This window comes from Protopterus annectens, chromosome 5.part0, assembly GCF_019279795.1.
Source record: "Protopterus annectens isolate FY-2018-M chromosome 5.part0, PAN1.0, whole genome shotgun sequence".
Taxonomy (NCBI): Eukaryota; Metazoa; Chordata; order Ceratodontiformes; family Protopteridae; genus Protopterus; species Protopterus annectens.
The window spans coordinates 1,006,541,577-1,006,562,433 of record NC_056735.1 but is presented as its reverse complement, the minus strand read 5'-3'; positions in this window follow the sequence as shown (position 1 = coordinate 1,006,562,433).

Here is a 20,857-nt window from a genome sequence, read left to right as displayed (position 1 = left end):
AACAGGCTATTTCCTTAGTGTTAATTTTGTGGGTAAAATTGAGAAAAGTGATTGTCTGGTTAATATATTCCATAAAAACATCAATCTCACTCCTTGGGCCATTCCAAAAAATAAAAAAATGTCATCTAAAAAATGAGTATATAGCTTGCAATGCTTAAACAAAGGGGAACATTGTGAAAATTTCTTCTCCCACTGCAACATTATGATATTGGAATAAAGTCCCCCACACGCTGACCCCATGGCAATACCTTCTACCTGTAGGAAAAATTATTTTTCAAACAAAATAAAATTATTAGTAAGAATGATTTCCAACAATATCTCATACGTGATAACCTGGATCTGGGGGAGCCCCTTCTCCACCAAAATTTCACAGAACCACTCCATGCCCACTACATGTGGCATGATAGTGTATAAGTCTTTTACAGCTATTGTAATGAAAAAACGTTCCTCATTGTATTCTAAAGCATTCAGCATTTTCAAAAAATCCCACAAATCTTTACACAGAAGGTGTTCATGTTGGACAAAGTTTTTAAGTTTTATGTCAAGATATTTTGCCATGGGGTATGTAATCGAACCCCTTGCATCCACAATGGGACATATAGGGGATTGCACTAGATCTTTATGAATTTTAGGGAACACAAACATAACAGGGGTCCTAGAATGCTCTGAATTCAAGAAGTTATATTCATCAATGGAAATACTTCCAACAATAAATAAGTCTTGTAAAACCCCTCTAACTTTTCCATATGCGTTATTTAACTCATTCAGGGAGGTTTTTACATAAGCTCTACCAGCAAGGAGTTTTTAGGCTTAAAATGGCCCGCAAGTGCAACTAACTTAGTACTTAACTGTGAACCTGTGAGAAACTCCTCAAATGCTTAAAAATGGGAGTGTGATGATAGGCATTCTTTAGATTCAGCTTTACCATAAAAGCTAGAGTAAGAATCAGATATAAGAGAATGAAGAACTTTTTAACTTCAGAATCTTGACCAAAATGGTTTAGAAGAGAAAGATACAGCACAGGATTCCAGGATCCTTTTGTTTTGGGAACTAGAACAATTGCTAAATAAAGACCTTAGCCTAGGAGATTGGGAGGCACAGGCTGTATGACTTATAGAGACAGGTTGTGATATAAAATGGGTGAAAATAGAGAAACCTGGTTCCTTGGAGAAGAGAGAATCCCCTGGAATTGAGGGAAGGATTCCCACTGCCAAGTTTGCCACTACTGTACTCTGAACCCAGCAATCTGAAACAATCTGATGGCACAAAGAAAGATGAAGTCTTACAGACATAGAAAGTTTGATAGGGTTGGGTGTGGGTGTGGCAGAACCAGGCAGATAGCTATGCTGATGGGAAGGACTTCTCTTGACTTTTAGCGGCATCTCCTTTCTTTTACAATCTCCCTTTACATTGCTTAAAAATATATTGTTAGCTCCTTGATACTTAAATTGCTTATTGGAAAATAAAGCTGAGAAGGAGGGAAAAGCACTATTTGGTCTGAGAAAGGAGGGTTGAAAAATATGAAACACTCCTTCAATCAGTTTTCACTTTTCCCCTCAGCTACAGAAGTGCCAAACAGAGTTTCTAAGTGGTTATTTAAAAATCACAGATTTCATATAATCATGAATATTAAGTGTCAAGACAATTAAATCTCATTAAAAGTAATCAAAATGCAGTAGCTTTGGAGGAAGAATAAGCAACACCATAAACACACCTTAAAATATGCTTTGTCACCCGAGAAGCAACTGTCATGGAAACATTTAAGGAATTCTTTTCTTGAGAAGAAGCAGGGTTAACCATTAACTTATGGATGCTCTAGAAGGATAGCCATGAAAACTTGACAGTTTTCTTTGACAGCTTAACATTCTGAAAGTTAAAGTACTAGAAGGATATATTTTCTTCCCCAACTTATCCATTGCTTTCCCATCCTTATCAGATAGATTGGGGTTAGCAGCAGTAACCTGTTTAGCAGAAGCATATTTGGATAGAGGATCAATGGTTGGTTCTGCTTTAGGACTGGAAAATACAGATTCTTGAGTATATGAGGTACCATGAATAACTACAAGCATTTAGTGGAAGCAGGAAGCTGACTACCAGCTAAAGTAGTAACATTGAGAAAAACATTCTCTGAAGTACAGAACACAGGAAAAAGGGTTACAGCTTTTGGAATATTTAACTATAATAATGGGGAATCAGAAATGTATCCCTTGTCTGGCGGTTATGTCTCTAGTAAACGGAGGCAGCCTATAAATGCTTGACCACCCATGCCTAAGCCTACATATACACATTTAAATAATCCCAGGTTATCACTTATATTTGGGGAGCATGGCTAAGCTTAATAAAGGGCCCCTGGGGTCGTTAGCTTAGTAATGACCTATGAACCTACAAAACATTTCTCATATCATGGGAATTTCATTCTATTCTCACTGAAAATCCTCTTTCTTCTTAGATAAAATGTCATTAAATATTTTTTTTTTCAGATGGAAAATCTGATGGCATACTTTCTTCAGAATCAGAATATTCAGATTGAGAAGAAATTCTTGAAGTACCACCACCCTCTGCAGTGTCTGCTCTTCTGACTGAAATCCCCTATCAGAAAGAGATGTCTCTCTCTCTTCCTTTTCTTACCTAAAGAATCAGAAGGTAAGGAAAATGCACTAATAACTTCCATGGCAAATCCCATTGTATAGGCCCTGTCCACACAAATATATACAAATAACTGGGATGTTTTAATACTAAGCACACTTTCCTTGAAAATTAACTGACTATTAGTAGTAATACTGATACAAGCTTTAACATTGCTACTCCAGCCAAATAAAGACCCTTCACCTGTCCCTTTACCTGAACCCAGCAAAAGTGTATGTCCCTTATCCACCAAGGGAATCCCTATGCCCACAGAGGATATGGCTATCCCCAAGTCTTTGATGCCTGTGATGGCTACATCAAGAGAACTGGGGGAAAAAGATGGGTGGTCTGACGAACAATCAGAGGCCACATCAGAGTCACACAACAGAGGCTGATGCAGAATTGGAGCCTGCCTGACACTAAAAGACTCCTTGACAACTTCCTTCTTTTTGTGGATGGGGAAAGAAAGAACACAGAGACAAGAGGCTGCTCCATAAGTAAGCTGAGGAAGAGAGGTCAAAACTGAGTATTGGAGCCTGAATGAGCTGGTACAGTGTGGTACAGTGTAAGGTCGAGAACAAGTGGTTCTGAGGTATAAACCACTGACAGCCCTCTGCAAGCACAACATCCTGCCTGAAACACACAAACAATGAAGTACTGAACAAAATTTTAGTCAAAATACTTTACCACAGAAAAGGTTTAGACAAACATTTACATAAGAAGCTTCCGTAGAAATGCAATGACAACCCTGCAGCATTACGTTTCTTATCAAAACACAACTTGCCTGGCAAACAAACACATGTTTTCTTCATACAAACACAACTAATGGATGTTTTTTCCCCCAATAGAGGACTTATCTGCCAAGCTTGTAGGATCCCTAATCAGATAACAGTTCCATGGGGCCTTCTGAAGTACTCTTCAGTGGAAAAAAAGGCTGAAGCTTTTTATGCTCCAACTCTCTTTTTGTGGAGAACCATTCGAGCTCCTAACAGTTGAAGCACATGGAACACGCCAAAAGCTTTGTGAAACTATCCATTGACAGAAGGTAGAACACATATAGCTCAGGTTCTAAACCGTGATCTATGAACATCAGATGTGTTTTTCTTGTGCCCAGCCAGGTGTCTCTAGTCTGTATAAATATACTGCTTCAGATGTTTCTTTAAACATGGCCATAAGATCAGATTCATATTCTCAATTAACAAAAACAAAAATAAATAAATACCATGCAACAGATGTGATTATTTTTTTTTAAATTAGGCAGGGTACTGAATGAGCACTTCAACATTAGGCAGAATAAAATTAAGCTTGCTTAGATACTGAGAACCACAGAAAAACTGACTATCTGATGCCTTTGAATAACAAAGTATAAATGGACTAGTTCCTTCAAACTGAAGGAATGCTAGTGTATGTAAAATATATTGTACTGGAAAAGGGAAGTGGTAAATATACAGGGATCATTTCATTTAGACTCGGTATGTAGAAAACCAAATGAACAAATTGTAAAAGTAAGTCATACAAGGTGTGTATGGCCACTGTTTCAAAAGGATCGAAGTTAGGCTGCCCACAGTATCATAGAGAGGGATAATGCCTTGATTAGAGCCAGGGCTGTGAAAAGATCACCTAGTAGCCCAGGCACTTGAAAGCATAGCTGGTAGAATGAGAGTGTCCAAGCTTGGTGGTAGGGATGGGTCTCAGCTAACTGTTGTAGTGTCTCCTCCTGATCCAGCCATTGTGGAAGTGCAAGGATGAGGTCATAATATGAAGGGCAGTCAAACAACAATGTTGGCATGACAACCCAAGCTGGTAATGGTAGCTCCTTTAGATGCATAATTGGGCATGTCTATGTAGATAGATGAGTATAGGTAATCCCTTACAATGATGGAGGTGTCCAGATCCCAGCTAAGTGGAGGGGCTTAGCCTTACATACAAAATGCTCTCATTGCAGAGATGCAGGTCAGAACACTGAATATCATAATATCTGTCTGGATGTCATCTGCAGTGGGTAGCTATCTCCCAAGGGGAAACTGAGGGAATTCTTCCACTTGATGGAATGAATGGGCTTGAGTCTTGGTAGGAGACAGCTTGAAGTTTTGCAAGGTAGAGAGGGGAAAAAGGACATGGAAAAAAATGTTGCAAGTTGACATATGTTATATTTATGAACATAATGTTAGGTAAAGCTTATAACATTCCAAAGACATGCATCTGGAGCATTTCTCCCCGGGCCTCCGCTGAAAACAGGCTCTGTGGAACCTAGTCGGACATTCCCGGTCAACAAATGTTAAATAAATAAAAATAAATAAAAATAAATAAAAATAAAAAATAAAGCTAATAAAATAATTTGTATGAGCTGCAGATATTATTTTTAATGAAAGGGTTATACATTTGGAATTTTTAACATTTAGAAGCAGGTGTGACAAAAGGTAGTCATACGCTACATTAGTAATTTTAAAGAATATTCCATTGTGGATTCCTATATTAACCATTAAATGACCAATGAGATATAGAGAGTTGTGACAAATGTACACCACCAGAATGAAATAGTTACAAGTGATGAAGGACATACTTTAATTTGAAGATCAGCCCAGATTTACATCAATATGAATGATATTATAGAGGGACTGAATCTGGTATCAGTCCACTTTTACATCTATATTAGTGATATTATATAGTGACTGAATCTAGGATCAGCCTACTTTTATATCTGTATGAGTGATATTATAGAGAGACTGAACTGAACATGATATCTTTTGATGATGGTTCAATGCTCTGTGAAGGGTGGATATAATCATGCAATGAATTTCATTATGCTACATGAATTGTTTTAGTGGCTGATAGTATATATTGCGTGCAAAAACTATGAGATAATATGCCCTCATTCATTTATTTATTTATTTATTTCAATTTGATAACTGGGGAAGTTCACTGGGCCATGAGGAGCCCGTTTTCAGTGGAGGGCAGGGGAGAAAATCTCGAGAAACAATCACAGAGAAATAATTATCAGATAAAGCTCCAAAAACAGTTGTGTGTGTTCTCTTATTTGGAAAATAAATTAATAAAGATTATTGTGAAAAAAGAAAGATGGGAGCTAAAAAAAAAAAACTGAAAGAAATGTCAATGTTGGTAAATGTGTTCATTATCCATTATGCAATAGTGACGAAAACATATGTGAATGGTTAGAGTTAGTTAGGCAAAATCTTCAAAATAATTGACATTGCCAGCTGTCTTCCAGTGGGGAAAAAATATGGATATAATAAGTAGGATTCATAGACAAGTTCCATGTGCACTTGCATCAGAACTTACAATACACACACAAAGACAGGCTAACACTGATTCATAGGCATTTATATCACGTTATCGAAAGATGAAAATAGTGAGCACCTAAAAAACATCAATACACACACATACACTTATAATCCTACAACAAACCCTACACTAAACTATACATACACTATTATCTATCCACTTACCTTAACCCAAACCCTAACCCTAAGGTCCGTCACTATCGCACACTCACCTAACCTGTGCCCTACCCCTAACTCACTTAACCCGCCCCTAAACCTAATTGACCTAACCCGCGCCCTAACCCTAACTCACCTAACCCACACCCTAACCCTAACTCGCCTAACCCGCGCCCTAATCCTAACAACCACACAGTCGCACACTTACCTGTACCTGACCCATAAATCTCTACCACAGTGATGCAAATAGCGAAGCCACAGAACTGGCCAACCAAATTCTTTCCCTAGGAAATAATTCAGTGCTCTGCAGCTTTGCTATTTTTTAGCGTTCGATTAAAACGGGTCGATATTAAAACATTCAATGTTTTAAAACTTCAGTGTTTTGATACAGACCCATTCATAGTCTCATGGTGTACTGCAATGCAGTGAGTCCAAATTATTTATTTATTTATTTATTTATTTGTTTTTGTTAACCAGGAAAGTCCACTGGGCTGAAATAAGCCCATTTTCAGTGGAGGCCCGGGGAGAAAAGCTCAAAAAATGTACATAATTAAAGATTAATTATAGAGTTAATAACAGCATTTAACAATATACAAGAGTAATAACAGCATTTAACAATATACAATAGAATAATATAGGAGTCAGACGTGACACAGTAACACAGGCAATGTATAGTGGCATTTTGTGGAAGACTAGGGTTCTTGGCAGGTATTCAATAGATCAGACAGATAATGATAATCTGACCTTACACAATTTTTACACACCATGTGAGGAAGGATGAGGCACACTGTGCTGTGATTAAGGGTGAGTGCACAATTGGGAGAGTGAAGAAGAGTGTGGGTATCTGAGAGATGAGTCAGGTTAGTAATCAGGTGACTGAGGAATTGGGTATGGTGCAAGGGCATAGCCAATTAGAGGAGAGATGTTGGTAGAGTGATTTTTTTGAATGATGGGGCATTATTTATAGTCTGTAGAGAAGGTGGAAGGCCATTCCAGAGTTTAGCTACAGTGAAAGAGTAAAGGTATTGGCCTACAGGGAGTTTAGGTCTCGGATAAGTGGTTGATTTTCAGATCTTAGTGAATGGTTTGGTTGATAAAGAGTCAGAAATTAAGCCAGGGCTGGGCATTTGGAGGAATTATAGATGTATTTGTGTGCTGTGGCTAGTTGTATGTAAGTTAGGTGTTGTGGAGTTCTAGCCAGTTCAGGGATTGTAATGAGTGACAGTGGTGGGAAGATTATTTTGCTCTAGTAACAAATTTAGGTCTCCATTTTATTTTTTAATGATGACTGGATGTTTGCCAGAATGGGGGCACCATAGAAATGCACTACAGCAGATACATAAAAATGAATGTATAATAGTTTGCAAATAAAATGGGGTAGTTAAATGAGGTCCAGATGATTTTAAGATGTAGGCAAGGTGAACAGTCACAATTCATACTCATTCACAGAAGAAATTAAGCAGTTGTCTATGCCTGCATATGAAAGGCAAACCACAACAAAAATGCTGTTGCTGCATTTAGAAATAATTCTTGGAGATGCAGCAATTGTCATGGAGCAGCAATTCCATTCCCTTAATGTTGCCAATTCCCACTAGCATGTGTGTGGTGCCACCTACTGACAATGCAAACATTAACATCAGTATTTGATGCATCTTGGTGTCATTAATAAAGACATTTTGGGTCACTTTAGAGTCATTCAAGAGATTATACATGTCACAGCTGATGTGTCACCCACTCACAAAATCAGTGGGAATGCATTGTCTTCCCACATCTGTGAAGATCATTGTATGCATATCTCATTTTATTCTTGCTACAATGAGATCAGCTGGGGACAGGATGAGTAGTTCACAGTCCAACACCTCAAGAATACATGCAATGTTCCTCAGTATAATGCTTCTACTTGTGAAGAATCATACCTAGTGTCACAGCATCTCACAGGAGACAGCAAATAACATGCAGGCATTCTATTATATTACATTCCTCTGGCAAGCACTTGGTCATAAATTCCCGTAGGTAGCAATAAAGAACCCACCTGGTAGTCAAAAATACCTCCTATGTAGCAATAAGGGCTTCACCTCATCCAAAGTCACAAAAGTTTGTCAAAAGGAATGTCTTTAACACTAACATGCCATGAACTGCCAGATAGTATGTGACATCCATGTGATCATAGCCAAATGTTTACACAGCTCCCAAGAAGTTCTCATGATTCACAGAGCTGGTATATATGTCTGCTATAATGCTGCTATCTGCAATCAAAATTTATAGTCCCATCTCTTTGGTAACTACAGTAATTGCACTAATGAAAAACTATATGGTTACATGGGTGTGCCGATTTGTAATAATCCCCCATACATGTGGATACTTACAGATACACCAATGGAGTCATGGCTTATGATATCCATATAGAACTTGCATTGTATGGCTGGACACCAGTAAAACAGCACACTCATAAACATGAAATAACAGAGACAGTACTGTAGGCATGCCCAAAGCTTGTTTGCTCTAACTTGACATGTATAGGAGCATTCCAGAATGATCCAACCACACCCTGAAGAATATTGTTAATAGTTTGTGTTCTCCATAACATAATGTGTAGGAGACATGCTGGACAGCAACAGGATAGTAGTACAGCCTGATTACATACACACACACATACACACACACACCCACCCACACACACACACACACACACACACACACACACACACACACACACACACACACACACACACACACACACACACACACATGAGCACACACACAAGCATAAACATGAACACACACGGAGACACACATGAACACACATACTCATATGAACATGCACACACGTGCACACACACACACACACATACACACACATGAACACCCCCCTCCACACACACACACACACACACACACACACACACACACACACACACACACACACACACACACACACACACACACACACACACACACACACACAAACACACACAGCCAGCAGGAAAGCCATATCAGCACCATTGTCACCTAAGAGTGTGGTTGAACAGTGGCAACTGGCAGCCACATCACAGATAGTGATGTTGCTATGTGGGCAAAGTGATGATAACTAATTCAGATGTATTGTGATTGACAAGCACAAACAGTGCAGCTTCACACAGACCAAACATGATACTAATGGACAGATGCAGATCCTAAATGCTGTATCCCATGTATGGGTCCCCTCAAAGTATCTATGGTATGATCCCAGTTATTCTTCTTAGGGGTAATATATAACTATCAGCCATGGGATGGGAAAGGCCAATCTATAGCCAAATGGGACAGGTTAATTTTAGCACAAAAATGGAAACTGGTTAGGCTTGAAATGGCCTGCAAGGGCGGCTAACCTAAAACTTGCCTATGAACCTATGGAACTGGTTATGCAGATTTGTGCTAAAAGCAGTGTATTATAATATACCCATTTCCAAGCTGTTTGGGGAAGAGACTGATCACAAATTTACTCCAGTTAAAACAAGCTATGCATCATATATGTGTTGACAATTATTGCAAGCCCCTTTAAATAATTAAACTGACAAATATAAGGGCAAGTGAGGGTAACATATTAAAGTCCATCTTATGGGTCCAAGCAGACAATGGATAACAATATACATTTAATACTGTGACTGCACAACTGTAGGAATAAGAAAACAGCTGACCAACAGTGAATTGCATACAGTGGCAGTATGCAAACCATACCAGCACTGCTTCGAGTTTCAAATAACAAACCAAATATTCCAATATAGTTCTAAACAAAACTAAAGACATATATGTGTTTACATTGGGGTTATGCCACCCACAGCCCAAAATCCTTTATACAAACTCTACAGTTTCTCAAATGTGATAAAAAAGGGAAAACCTGTTATAGTGTGTTACTGTTGCTAACAAAAATCAAAACTGTGCCAGCAGTGATTAACAATAAAACCCCTTACAGTAGTCAGTATGTATACAATTCAACAACTAATGCTCCCTCTGCACAGACTCAACAACATGTACACATTAAAGGAACCCAGACACAAAAGCCATATGATGATTTGCAGTTAGAAGCTGAACTAGTTGATCAAGCAAAGCCATATGATGATTTGCAGTTAGAAGCTGAACTAGTTGATCAAGCAGTTGAACCCAGGTTGAATGTTGCTTATGAAAAGGATGGAAAACTGTACCATAGGAGTTATGGTTATGTATAAAGCAAGGAGCGAACAGAATTGGAACAACTAGTACTATAACAGGAAGGTAGAGACTGTGAGAAATGCCATTGCCAAAAAAACACAGACTCAACAGACTTTGGAAGTTCAGCCACCTACAAAAGTCATAATACAGAAAGAATTTTACCAAAGGAAAGAGAAGACGCTCATATGGGATAGACCTATTAGATTCTCTGCCTATGGAAGACTGTGGAAGATACCAGACAGCTGTATGAGTAGCATAAGAGTTAGAAGGTACTATAGAAAGAAAAGTCACATTCATTTAAGTGTCTTTTGAAGGTCTACAAAATGATCTTACCTCATCTAACAAATGACCAGCATGTTTAGTATAGTGTTAAGGTTATTTCAAACCGATGGTGGCTCGTTATACATCCGTAATGTTTAATATAGTGTTAAGGTTATTTTAAATCGATGGAGACTAGTTATACATCCAGCATGTTAGTATAGTGTTAAGTTTATTTTAAACTGATGGTGGTTCATTATACACCTACTGTGTGCTTGACACGATATACCAGTCTCATAAGCACAGAATGGTATATCAGGCTATGTTACTGTTTGGCATCTCAGATCTTGGAGGACAATACAAAGGTCAGTGGTGGTCCTGATAACTCTTAATATTCCCAGGTAACTATAGTTGTCTCTGCAATTATACCTCCAGGTTGGTTCAATATCAGATGTAAGTAGAAATAAGTGAGTTAGGACTTGCTTAATATAAGGTAGCCCTATGATTAAAGGAAGCAGTTTAGAAATTTGGAATGATTCAAATAGTTTATTCTATTTATTTAACATTTGTTGACCAGAACAGTCTGACTAAGACTGAGCTTATTTTCAGTGGAAGCCCAGAGAGAAATGCTCCAGATTTATGTCTTTGGAATGTGGGAGGAAATTGAAGTACCTAGAAGAAACCCATACGAATGCAGGGAAGACATACAGACTCCACACAGAAAGCATCCCAGCCAAAAATCAAATCAGAAAACCTCTTGCTGTGAGGTGACAGTGTTAACCACTGTAACACTGTACCACCCATGATGAATAATAGTGCCTTCCTCACAGCCCATATGAGATTAGGTTGTGTCCGGCTTGCTTGCTTTCTGGTGGTCCCAACTAATGAAAGTTACCAAGCTATATTTTGAGCAAATAATGTTAAAATACATTATTAGTACGTCTACAAAAATACAAAAATAAATTAAATTCATTTTTTTCTTTTTCTGCAAAAAAAACAAAGAAAAAAGACATCATTAGTCTTTGATAATGTAAAAGTATCTACGAGTGCTGAACCTGTGAGGAAAAAATACAGGCAATGAGGAGAACAAGAAAGATAAATTATAGACAGAAGCAAGGCATCCCAGGGTCAGTACAGTTTATTTCTCATGTATCTGACAAAGGCTTCAAGTAAGTACAGCACTTTATATACTGTTTTGACAGATGCAGTCCTACCTCTTTAGACATACAGTGTGCCCTAAAGTGGTCATGCAATGTGTCCTAAATTAGTCATGTATTTTTTTAAAAAATATTATTACAACAGGTTTTCCTTTTTTGGTAACAAGTACAATGTAAGCATTTCTTGCTTCAGCTTTGTCATCATGTCTTCTTACTTATTACCTTTCTAATAAGAAATAATATTTATTGTTACTACAGCTGCAGTTACTATTTACATTATTAGTACTGTTGAATAATTCAGAATTAATGAAAATTCGCAACTTACAAAGTAATACAATACAAAAGTTTAATATAAACTTCATACAATATCTGCACCATGTATATGCAAGGCAAAACATTTGCTCCTGTCATTCATTCTATAGACAACATACGAAATAGAATAATATACATTTTCTGATTCTTTGATGTTTATGACATATATGTACATTTTACAAATCATGTATTTCACATTCATTTTATTCTTTACACACATGGTTTAAGAATGTTTTGATGGAAACAGAAAATTACTGATTAATACATGTTTATACAACTTCTAATAGAAGAGCCATTCACTGCTGTTACAATACATCATTGTGTATCAGTGTGTGACCCTTGTTCCAGGCTGCTGTGACCTTTCCATTCTATTTTCTTACCTAACAAACAGCTGAGCTGACAATTCTAAAAACCACTGTGAAGTCGTATAGCTGGTTTACATCTGTTATCTGACATCTGATTATTAGAGGAATTATTTTCAACATAAATATTTATTTATTTTAATAATTATGCCTTGATAAAGAGAGGAATTATTCATAAGCAATATCTTATCTTGGCTGATGCCCTTTTAGCCAGGCTTTGTATTTCCATGCAGCTTTGCATTATTTTATGTCACTGGCATTCACATAAAAGATTGTTCTCACATGCTGCTCAGGGAAGATTTCCATAAGCTGGTCTCTCAAAATTATTTGAGATCCCAATACTATAACAGATAACATTTTCCTAAATCCAAAGATGAGTCAATCACTACATGAAAATTAAGTGGAACAGATAAATATCTCTCTATCTGTCTATATCTAGCTATAGTTATATTTGTATCTATTTATTTATCTATATGACTGTATAAGATTTAAATACTTTTGACTGTAGACTATAACAAGCAGGAAGATTGATCTGCACTAAGGAGACCAACGTAAAAGTATGAGCAACAAGAACCATAAGAAGGCTAACTAAAATGTTAATTAAAGCAGTTGAAAGGTTGTTGTACCAGAGTCCAGATCTTTTTTGAATCATTTTGAAGTCACTTTAATGTGAAATTGAAAAACGGTCTAACATAGACATAAAAATTAAAGTAAAAATACTTAAAAATAATAATAATTAAACTTGCTGTAGTAAAAAACAACTGAGTTTTATTAAACATGAGCTTCAGCAAAACGAATAAAACTATAGTGCAGTAGGTGAGTGCTGAAAATACATTTCATTACATCAATGATGACATACTTCTTATTTATTTATTCTCATTTGTAATGAATAGGATAGACTGAGTTAAATAAGAATATAATTGTTACCATTGGTGGAAATACCATGGAGACCTGCATATACTGGTTAACCGAGTATAGCGGGGTGGAGTGTGGGGTGTGAACTAGTATAACTCATTTGTTGGGCTGCATCGTGTGGTGTGAACCAGTCCATCATGTCGGGATGGGGCCCAAGTGATTTGAATAGGCTAGGCTAGGCTCACTATGACTGTGATAGGTTAAGTTACAATGGTGCAATAAGTGGTCAGACTGTACATGGAATCAGGGAGAGGGGGTAACAGTTGGCAATCAGGAATTAGTGTGTCATTAATTGTAATTGGATGTGGGCCCTGATGAAAGAGTGTTGGATAGATGGGAAGCAGGGAGGGTGTATTTGCCACAGGTGCAATCAAGGATGGTGGGTAGCCTTGAGGGGTGGACTAGTGGGCATGGAGGAATGCCTGTCTTAGGCCATGGTTTGATGAGGAAAAATGCGGGCATATTATTAAGCCAATGAGTGGCTAATGGAGTGTGTATAGAAGCGAAAGCTGTATGTGAGCATGATTGGTGAAGAATTAGGTGTGTGTATGTTGTAGGAGGGGAGAATGCTTAGAGTGGGATAGGCTGGCTGAGGTTCATGGGCAAACATTGAAGGAGGAGTTATGGGCATGACGTGTAGTTGGTCACTAGCGGTGGTTGGGCAAGGGAGAAGAGTGTGGCCAATAGGAGGTTAATTCTGTTGAGAGGCTAAGGTTCCCTGGTGGGAATTGAAGACCGAGCTAGTGGCTATGTCGGTAAATAACCAAACCAAAATGGCTCATCAGCCCAGCTGGCACCAGTAAAGGTCGGTCTGTGAGTAGGCCATAGGAATGTGTCAGGAAAGAGTGCCCTACCAATGCCTGCCATCAGCTAACAATGCAATGCAGTCAAAGTAACAATAAGGCCAAATCAAATAAAATAAAGTGAGACCAAAAAAAAAATCAAAAGCCAATGAACCTTAAATGAAAATAAATATGAAAAGAGTACCCAAACAAATAAGTAATTTATTGAAAATGGTCCATGCCGTGCCAATTGACCCGGTGAAATAACATGGCCAAACCCTCAGACTTAAATGTGAGAATCATCAAAACTAACAGAATGCATCCATAGGCAGGTAACTTGCACTAAAGCTAAAAATCTGTATATCAAGTTTAATATGTTGCATTAAGCATATGGCAATGATAATGATAAAGAGCGTAAACACATTGAGCATCAGGGGAGCTGGAAAATGGAAATAAATACAATGAAATAAAAACACACACAAAAATCACAAATTACAAATCATAAAAAAATGCAAAAGAAAAAGAAAGCTTCTCCAGTTGTTGTCATCCTGGCCAATGGAGCTCACCCTCACCCAACCACTGCTAGCGACCAACTACATGTCAAGCCTTTAACTCCTCCCTAAATGTTTGCCCATGAACTTCAGCCAGCCTATCTCACTCTAACATTCACCCCTCCTTCAACATACACACCTAATTCTCCATCAATCACACTCACACACAGCTTTCTCTACTATACATGCCCCATTACCCACTCATTGGCTTAATAATTTGCCCGTGTTTTTCCTCACCCAACCACGGCCTAAGACTGGAGTTTCTCCATGCTCACTACTCTGCCCCTTAAGGCTATCCGCCATCCTTGATTGGAACCTCCGAAAAGCATGCCCCCCCCCCCCCCTGCTTCCCACCTATCTGACACTCTTTCATCAGGGCCCACATCCAATTACAATTAATAATGTACTAATTCCCGATTGGTCAACTGTTACCCCCTCCCCCCCGATTATGTGTACAGTCCGACCACTAGCTGCGCAGTTCTAACTTTACCTATCACAGTCATACTGAGCCAAGCCTATTCAAATTACTCAGGGCCTCATCCCGACATGATGGATTGGTGCATACTACATGGTGCAGCCCACGAAATAGTTACACAAGTCTACACCCCACACTCCACTCCTCTATACTCTGTTACCCAGTACATGTGGGTCTCCAAGGTATTTCCACCAATGGCAACAGTTATATCCTTGCTTAACTCAGTCAATCTTATTCATTACAAATGAGAAAACAAGAAGTATGTCATCATTGATGTAATGAAATGTATTCTCAGTGCTCACCTACTGCACCATAGTTTTATTCATTATGCTGAAGCTCAAGTTTAATACAACTCAGTTGTTTTTTACTACGGAAAGTCATTTTGTTTAATTATTATTATTTTTAAGTATTTTTATTTTCATTTTCTGTCTACGTTAGAGCATTTTTCAATTCCATTTTAAAGTGACTTCAAAGTGATTTGAAAAAGATCTGGACTCTGGTACAGCAACCTTTCAACTGCTTTAATCAACCTTTTAGTTAGCCTTCTGTGGTTCTTGTTGCTCATACTTGTTACGTTGATCTCCTTCGGGCAGATCAATCTTCCTGCTTGTTAATTTTCAAAGTACCCCACAGGTCACAACAAATAGAGCTTCAGGGTACAAACTAAAGTTCAAACGTAAACCAACGACCAACAAGTTGCTTCACTACAATTCTCCGCACCAGTTCAAGAAGAGTTTTTTGTGTATGAACAGTTGTTAAATCCACTTCAGCACGTATGAATGGATGAATGAATGCAAAAAAAGAGATTTTCACAGTTTTAATTAAGCGCTTTTCGTCGCTCTCACATAAAGCGACTTCTTCAGATTAAAACTTCACATGCAAAATGAACAGAATAAAAGGTGTTTCATTAATTGCAGTAATGTCATGTGATACAATTAACCAGTTAGGTTCTACATCTCATTTCCATTTCGATTATGTGTACAGTCCAACCACTAGCTGCGCAGTTCTAACTTTACCTATCACAGCCATACTGAGCCAAGCCTATTCAAATTACTCAGGGCCTCATCCCGACATGATGGATTGGTGCATACTACATGGTGCAGCCCACGAAATAGTTACACAAGTCTACACCCCACACTCCTCTATACTCTGTTACCCAGTACATGTGGGTCTCCAAGGTATTTCCACCAATGGCAACAGTTATATCCTTGCTTAACTCAGTCAATCCTATTCATTACAAATGAGAAAACAAGAAGTATGTCATCACTGATGTAATGAAATGTATTCTCAGCGCTCACCTACTGCACCATAGTTTTATTCATTATGCTGAAGCTCAAGTTTAATACAACTCAGTTGTTTTTACTCTGACAAGTCATTTTGTTTAATTATTATTATTTTTAAGTATTTTTATTTTCATTTTCTGTCTACGTTAGAGCATTTTTCAATTCCATTTTAAAGTGACTTCAAAGTGATTTGAAAAAGATCTGGACTCTGGTAGAGCAACCTTTCAACTGCTTTAATCAACCTTTTAGTTAGCCTTCTATGGTTCTTGTTGCTCATACTTGTTACGTTGATCTCCTTCGGGCAGATCAATCTTCCTGCTTGTTAATTTTCAAAGTACCCCACAGGTCACAACAAATAGAGCTTCAGTGTACAAACTAAAGTTCAAACGTAAACCAACGACCAACAAGTTGCTTCACTACAATTCTCCGCACCAGTTCAAGAAGAGTTTTTTGTGTATGAACAGTTGTTAAATCCACTTCAGCACATATGAATGGATGAATGAATGCAAAAAAAGAGATTTTCACAGTTTTAATTAAGCGCTTTTCGTCGCTCTCACATAAAGCGACTTCTTCAGATTAAAACTTCACATGCAAAATGAACAGAATAAAAGGTGTTTCATTAATTGCAGTAATGTCATGTGATACAATTAACCAGTTAGGTTCTACATCTCATTTCCATTTCGATTATGTGTACAGTCCGACCACTAGCTGCGCAGTTCTAACTTTACCTATCACAGTCATACTGAGCCAAGCCTATTCAAATTACTCAGGGCCTCATCCCGACATGATGGATTGGTGCATACTACATGGTGCAGCCCACGAAATAGTTACACAAGTCTACAACCCACACTCCACTCCTCTATACTCTGTTACCCAGTACATGTGGGTCTCCAAGGTATTTCCACCAATGGCAACAGTTATATCCTTGCTTAACTCAGTCAATCCTATTCATTACAAATGAGAAAACAAGAAGTATGTCATCACTGATGTAATGAAATGTATTCTCAGCGCTCACCTACTGCACCATAGTTTTATTCATTATGCTGAAGCTCAAGTTTAATACAACTCAGTTGTTTTTTACTACGGCAAGTCATTTTGTTTAATTATTATTATTTTTAAGTATTTTTATTTTCATTTTCTGTCTACGTTAGAGCATTTTTCAATTCCATTTTAAAGTGACTTCAAAGTGATTTGAAAAAGATCTGGACTCTGGTACAGCAACCTTTCAACTGCTTTAATCAACCTTTTAGTTAGCCTTCTATGGTTCTTGTTGCTCATACTTGTTACGTTGATCTCCTTCGGGCAGATCAATCTTCCTGCTTGTTAATTTTCAAAGTACCCCACAGGTCACAACAAATAGAGCTTCAGTGTACAAACTAAAGTTCAAACGTAAACCAACGACCAACAAGTTGCTTCACTACAATTCTCCGCACCAGTTCAAGAAGAGTTTTTGTGTATGAACAGTTGTTAAATCCACTTCAGCACATATGAATGGATGAATGAATGCAAAAAAGAGATTTTCACAGTTTTAATTAAGCGCTTTTGGCTCTCACATAAAGCGACTTCTTCAGATTAAAACTTCACATGCAAAATGAACAGAATAAAAGGTGTTTCATTAATTGCAGTAATGTCATGTGATACAATTAACCAGTTAGGTTCTACATCTCATTTCCATTTCGATTATGTGTACAGTCCAACCACTAGCTGCGCAGTTCTAACTTTACCTATCACAGTCATACTGAGCCAAGCCTATTCAAATTACTCAGGGCCTCATCCCGACATGATGGATTGGTGCATACTACATGGTGCAGCCCACGAAATAGTTACACAAGTCTACACCCCACACTCCACTCCTCTATACTCTGTTACCCAGTACATGTGGGTCTCCAAGGTATTTCCACCAATGGCAACAGTTATATCCTTGCTTAACTCAGTCAATCCTATTCATTACAAATGAGAAAACAAGAAGTATGTCATCATTGATGTAATGAAATGTATTCTCAGCGCTCACCTACTGCACCATAGTTTTATTCATTATGCTGAAGCTCAAGTTTAATACAACTCAGTTGTTTTTTTACTACGGCAAGTCATTTTGTTTAATTATTATTATTTTTAAGTATTTTTATTTTCATTTTCTGTCTACGTTAGAGCATTTTTCAATTCCATTTTAAAGTGACTTCAAAGTGATTTGAAAAAGATCTGGTACAGAAACCTTTCAACTGCTTTAATCAACCTTTTAGTTAGCCTTCTATGGTTCTTGTTGCTCATACTTGTTACGTTGATCTCCTTCGGGCAGATCAATCTTCCTGCTTGTTAATTTTCAAAGTACCCCACAGGTCACAACAAATAGAGCTTCAGGGTGTTATTCTGAGCTTCCCGCTCACCTGAGTACTGGATTACGACCACCTGTTTTTAACTGTAGACTATACAAAAGTTACACTGCATCCGTGACTTCAACTTCCCAGCTTCTCTCAAAAATTCCCTGTTGGCGATCATCTTCAGAAGGCAGAGTTGCAATGTATTTCATCCCTAAAGTGTATTGTTAAACTTCTCATACATCTTTATTTTACAGTTTATTTCATTTCTTGATATACTCCTGATGTTGCAGCTAAAAGTGATTTGAAAAAACTCATTTTCTGTCCTGTTTGTTGCTATTTTAGTTTCACTCAGTTTGTTAAACAACTGTACCCACAAAATGATTTCAGCTAAAGTATTAGGAATAATTTATTTGTAGCACAAACGCATTTTAGATAATCAAACCCAGCAGACATCTTTATATGGAATACTTATTTACCTGATGTCATGTCAGGTGTTTTCAGTCTCAAGAAAATGTTCAGGAGTCAGTGCTTATCATCAAACTGAATTGCAATAACAACACAATTTTTGCACCAAACTATGAACAATTTGATATGCTTTGTAACAAAAAGACCATCTCAATTACAAAGGCTTGGCTATTTACATTTGCTAAGGAATGAAAAACAATGCACTATAAGCAGAATTACTTTCTTCTTGCAGAATGTAAAACTACAGAAATTCAGTTCTATTAACATCAAAATTTGAAGGGCTTTATTATTGTGTGTATGAGAGCAAGTAGTGTGTGTGCGCGTGTGTGTGTGTGTGTGTGTGTGTGTGTGTGCGTGTGCGTGTGTGTGTTTGTGTGTGTGTTTTCTTGTATTTTCTTTATCCCTCGTGCATGGCAAGCATCACGCTTTACGTAATGAAGCCGACTGATTTTATCCAATGGGATGATCTCTGTTTGCAGGAGGCTAACATGCATGTGGCCATCAGAGTTTTCTATATATGCATTAATAACAACAGTGGAATGTAAAATAAAAAAAAACAAAGTGGTTTCTAAAATTGAAACTTCTTTATTAATAAAAGAACATTTTTGGTTATATAGCTATACATGGCCATAAAACATCCCTTAGGGAGCTTCAAGCAAGGCTTTCAGATATGAGGGCATGCAGTGCTTTCTCAGATGTCATACTTGTTTGATCTAGACAAGCAATCATCTAGTCAGTAGGATAGAATAATTGCACCTGATGTCTATTAGGCACCAAGGCTGTATGCATATAATTTCTGGGGCTTTTATAGTCTAGTTATGAAATGGAGTTGATTGCATCAGGACAGGGGCTGGGGCTGGGGGCTACAAAGCTATCTTTGAATGCCTCTAAGCATTTTTACAACAGACAAGAACAAATGCATTCCAAGGAGAAAACAGACTGTTAACACGTAATTTCTCGTGACTATGTGCACCCTTTCTGTGTTGTGCTGTGCTGTGCTTGACCTTGCTACAAACTGTCATTTCCAGAAAATCAATACAAAAAAAATTGTAAAGTAATTCTTTTTGCTGTCACTTTCGTCAGAAGGCCACAAGGGTACCTAATGCTTGCCCGTGCCTTTGATTTGTAATATCAGTCAGTCATGAGTCTCACAAGTCCAACTGTGTAACACATATTGCAACATATTTTGACATTTTGGTATAATAAATACCAAAACAAACTACAAATTCCACCAGGTCAATGGATCCAGAACAGTCAAGGAAAAGGCTTTTCCTTGACTTTCCTGGAGGCACTGACCTGGTGTATTTGTGGTTTGTTTTGGTATTTATGTTTTTATATACCACTTGGTGTGCAGCTTGGTTTGTTTTTAGATTTTGGTATAACAGTTTATATCAGATGTACTACCTAGTTACTTGTTAGGTGACTACAACTGTCTGTGCTACATAAACAAATGAGTGAAAGCTCTAATTCTGGGACTTTCATGCTACATACTGTAGCAGGCACTCACGCTCCAAGTGACACAGATAACGTGCATGCTGTTGTAGCTGACTGTCTGGCCCATCCCATGTCATACATGTTATGCTATGCTGTGCTAGGCTATGGCTGCTCTGAAACTATGTAAACTATGCTGGTGAGGTTTCTGAATATCTGAATAACATCTATCTCATGTATTGTGTCAAGCTAAGTAATCTGACACCCAGTGCCATTCCCC